This window comes from Centropristis striata, chromosome 22, assembly GCF_030273125.1.
Source record: "Centropristis striata isolate RG_2023a ecotype Rhode Island chromosome 22, C.striata_1.0, whole genome shotgun sequence".
NCBI classification, from domain to species: domain Eukaryota; kingdom Metazoa; phylum Chordata; class Actinopteri; order Perciformes; family Serranidae; genus Centropristis; species Centropristis striata.
The window spans coordinates 8013162-8018561 of NC_081538.1; positions in this window are offsets into that span (position 1 = coordinate 8013162).

The window sequence follows — 5400 nt, forward strand, 5'->3', positions numbered from 1 at the left end:
TGACTTTTAATGTGATATTTAATATGTGTTGGGTTTGTCTCTTGTCATAAAGTGCTGTAACTCGCTCTGTAAGAGAGATTAAAAGTCAAAGTCTCTCTCCCTCATTGTGACTCAGATGCTACCTCCGTGATTCTCAGCTGATCTCTGATCTCATGGTAGTTTAATCAAACTGTAAAAGCATAAATTCAAGGAAGACCTGCCTCATCCTGGGTACATAGAGCTCATGTGCCACACTGCAGGGTACATACGAGAACTTCTCTTCATGACTTTTTGCAGGTCACAGCAAGGAAAGAGACACATTCTTTCTTTTTCGCCTGGATGTATATTCACTGGAGTATTCTGAAGCCTTTCACATGCCTTCTCTTATACTTTATGGAAAATCCCATGTCCAGCAGTTTGAGTGGCACATGCATTGCTTTGTCTTGTGGATCCAGTTTCAGCAGCTGGGCAGATATCTTTATCTTCTCCAGTTCTTCCCTTTTGATAAAGCATGACAGGATTCTCTTGATTTTCTCCAAAAGTTTCTCTGCTTGAGTATCCCATAAACTCAGAATCAAAATAATGCACAGCTGTCTTCTCTTCATGGTCACTTCACACCCATCTGTTCTTTCTGTGTCACTTTATTTAGACATTCATCAAAAAACACTACATAGCACCATGCTTTTTTTACGTCTTTGATCAACTGTTGAAATAAGGACACATACAAAAACATACAAGGTAAGCCAATTTTATTGCACCAGGTGAAACCTTTTGGTAATATCACTGACTAGGATTATCTGACCAACAGTCATTGACATATCGGAGCTGGAGTTGAATGAGTAGTTGGACGTGACCATCTTGATTAGCCAGCGAATCTCTGCTTCAAACTGCTGAGCTGCCTTGTGTAACACAGCCTTTTTACTGTTCTGGACACTTGTACTGGACACTTGTAATGCTGTAATGCTTATGTACTGTAGCTATTTGTGGCTCTTGGTATTTTCATCAGCTACTTCCCTCTACTGTGTCTTTTGAAGGTGTCATCCTCATGAAATGTGTTATTCTTCTCTCACTGCTTAATAGTCCAGTAACCTTGACATGGCTTTACCCTCGTGCATGACTCTCGATCGCTGAGATGCACATATTACCAACATCTTGCAAACACTTCTTGCAAAACACACTTAACCTCTGTGGGTCAGTCTGTGATCTCTGTGTTTGTTTGGTCCTAGGCCCCTACCTGGCTTAAAACACTGATTACGGAAAGGCCCAATAGAACGAGGACTGAGCTTGCTAGCTGCCAAGAGCTGACAGGCTAAGAACTGACCAGTGAACAGCTGATTCACTACACAAAACAATTCGTGCTGCCAGGCTCCATGGGTCCTAAGAATAAAAGAGAGAGCTGAGGACGTTGATGACATTAAAAAATTTGCTTGACTTACTAACAGAGTTAGTTTCTGCTTTCTGGCTTCAGCAGAAAAGCATCCTGGTCCTGGACTAGGAGTTGAACGAGAACGATAAGAGACTCACCTGTTCCTGCAGAGTAAATAAGTACCTGGAGAAGTACACCAGGACGAACAGTGTGATTGTCACCAGGCGCGACATTAAACCCCAGTGATACATTCGGGCAGTGGCCGAATCTGGTGAGTTAGTTAACAGGTGGCTGTTTTCATGCAGTCTAAGGGGATACATGCCACTCTGCCTAATGCTGGGCTTTCACCAAAAGATTTTCACAGTCTAAAAACTGAAAGTCTTTAGTAAATCTAGGAGTTTTACTGGAATCACAAAGGAGTCCTTTAAATCAGGACTAAAAACACTATTGTTAACTGCAACGTACTCTTAACTTTAACACTTATCTGCTGTACTCTACTGCCCTTACTTTTTAACTACGCAGTGTTTGACTTGTGCTTTTTATTATTTTATCTATTTTCTTATCCTGCTGTATCTTATTTGATCTTATTTGTATTTTTATTTCTATTTCCCTGTTTTATTTGACCGTTTTACTGTTTTCAATTGTGTCTTGCTGTTTTTAATGTGTATGTAAAGCACTTTGAATTACCTTGTGTTGAATTGTGCTATACAAATAAACTTGCCTTGCCTTGCCTTCACAGTGCGCTCCCGTCATCTCGATCATTAAGTTTAAGGTAGTATCATATCAAACCTGTTTGATATTATCTCAAGTCGCAGTGACGTAACACAATCAACAACCAATAGATGAGCGGGGGAAAGGTCCCCAGTTCAAGACTGGGCAGTAAAACGCCTTCAGCAGAAAAAAGTAACATCACAACAATGCTAGTAAGCTCAGTCCTAAATAAAAATATAGTGATGTCATATTTTTAAGGCCACAAGCTGGATTTTTTTCTAAATTTTCCTTTCCTTTATTCTTCCTTTTATCTATTTTAATGTAAAATAGTCAACTTTTCATGTCAGAAAAACAGCCCCTTTTCACCTTTGTGAGGGTGCATTTTGTGGCGTCTTCTCCTCTTCTTTTAGTTGTTTTTTTTTTTTTTTCAACACAAACCACTGCACACACTAGAGCAACTGTAGCCAAAAGCTGCTTCTCCTCCATTTTGTTTTTTTCCCCAAGTTTTTACTAGGAGCATGATGGGAAAAAAATGCTAAAATAATCTAGTTGTAGTCTTGTAAATAGTTACCCTGCAAGATTCACAGAATATCTAAAATCTCAGTCTGAGACCAGGCTGGGACTAAAAACTCTAAACACTTGTCTTTAGATGTGAGCAGGTGTGAGCCTAGAGTTTTCCGGGAGTCTTTTTCAAATCTTTTCAAAGTCTTCTGATGTATAGGTAGCATAAAAGAAAGGCCAGCAGCAAACCATTTGTCATCATGAGGTTTGTCAATAGAAAACCTAAGACCAAACTTTACACTACTCACTCCATCCACACCAACTCAGCAACTTTGGTACCTAGAAAACAGATTAAGAGGAGAAAGAGAGGAACAGTTTAAAATAAATAAATGAATAAAGTCAGCATGTAAGTACTTTAATGTAGAATGTCAAGGTTGAATGGCTGAAGAAACAAACACCACATCATCTAACAGCACTATCCCTGCGTACAGTCACCACGGAGCTTATGAGTCAAGACATACTTGTCAGCCATGACAGCAGCTTCAGGCAAGGTTTTAACCTTTCTCTCACTCAAATAGGTAGCTCAGGAAGGGTTTCTTTGAACTGTTCAAACAAAACCAGCTCACACAATTCCCTGAACTTCGGATACCAATCTCCAACGAGTGAAAAGAACCAATCTCGATCAGCCAGAGAAAAACTTTGGAGAGCTACCTGCACCAGGTTGGTGCAGGTAACCTTGAAAATATCTTTACAAATTTGTCTTCTTCATGAATGAGCCTGTGTCTTATATCTGCTTTCCCTTGAGAATGTGCAAAAAGTGTTCACTATGTGTGTGCTCTTGTTATATTCAACCTGGGTTTTATGCTTTGCTAAATACATTTTTAAGCAGCATTTACTAAAGGTTATAATGCAGATATTGCCGAATTTGTATTAATCCCTAACACAACCTACAATGACCCACTAACTCAGTATTTGAGAAACAACTACTGAAAAGTGTTGTCATGAACCTGAGGTAACCCCAAAACCCTAGGCTAACCTACCAGTGAAGGCGAGTGCTTATCCTAACATTACCCACAGACTAGGGCTGGGCGATATATCGATGTAAAAGATATATTGATATATTTTTAATTGTGATATGGATTTTGACCATATCAGATATATCGATATAGTTTTAAAAATTTGTCTTTCTTTATAAATAAATGCTGACCTTACTAGGGTTTGTCATATTCAGTTATTTTATAATGTTCCTTATTCTTTTCTCATATAAATATATTTATTTCAGAAAAAGATTGTCCTATTTTATTTCATAGGCTGCTTTTATTTAAGATATTTTTTCATTTAAATGTGCACTTTATATCAGAGCTTTGATTTGAAAAAAAGATACTCCTGTTGTTATACAGTATTTATGTTCACTTAATTAAACGGTTTCAATAAAACTACTTGTGAGATGTCATATTTGACTTTGACTGAACATTTGCTCTCACTTTATGATAAAAATATCGGAATATATATTGTATATCGATATTCAGCCTAAATATATTGGGATATGACTTTTGGTCCATATCGCCCAGCCCTACCACAGTGTAACAGGAACCATGCAAAACATCCTCACCCCTGGGAACAGGGAGTCTACCTGTCTGACTCAGTCTGGTTTTCATGCAATAGCATTGGTGGGATATTTAAACACAGAAACCAAAGACTTGGCCAGGCAACCATTATTATAGTGGCCTACCTACAGTCCCAGAGGTGTACCCATAGAAAAATGCTGGAGCCGTAAAAATGCGCACAAATAACAAACTAAAACAACGAGAAGTTGTTCTGATACCTATCACAAAAGTACAGTAGTTCCACTGATTAAGCTTTATGACACCAGATCAGGGGCAACCCAATATGCTGGAGAAAACACTGCTCCTCAGGCAGTTTAACAAAACTTACTGATGTGGCAAAACTGACCCCAATCTACTCTGACGTGGCCCTAACACTAGTGCTTGTTTTTTTGCTACAGCTACAAAATACACAAACAATAGTAAGAACTGCTGTCTTTGTATTCACAAAAGTAGACAATTCCTGAGAAAGCAAAATAAAATACACAACCTCTAAGCCTGAATAGCACTAACACAAAGCAAATGCATTACCAGGATTCTGAGATAAACAAGCTCCAATTTGCTACAAACTTTGCTCAACGTTTGCAACAAAGGAGAGAGTCAAACATTCTTTCAGTCAAATTAAGTATTTATTTAACTCAACATAAGGTCACCTGAAGAAAAATAATGTCAAATACTAAAGAATACAAATTTCTTTCCTCCTTTTATTATTTCCTCCCAATCTTCTTCTGTAGAAACATTAGTGTTTTACAACATATACATGAACCTGTACCAATATGTCATCATGATACAGACCAGAAACTGGCACAAACAAATGGGAAAGTAATGGAGCTAATGACAAAGTGCAGACGTATTGCAATCATCCGCTAAAGGCCCCATCCCCTTATTGAAATTAGTCTACAAGTTTTGGCTGAAAGTGTACAGTGACAGGGGTGTTTATTTTAAATCACCCGTTCCTCCCCCCTACTCTCACTCTGGTCTGCAAGTGTCAACATATGCTCTTACGTGATAATGCGAGCTGAGGGGAAGTGGAACTACACTGCAAAAAAGCCAACTTGTATTTTTTGGCCTAAAACAGTGATTTAATTTGGTAAAACTTGGAAATATAAATTACTGACATTTAGGTCAATAATGTAAGTTAGCACAACAAAGGAAGCCAGTTGTGTGCTCAAAAACAAGTTTGTGAGTTGTTGTTACTTATATCTTTAAGTTGGGGTTCACAACAAGGGAAAATAGTTC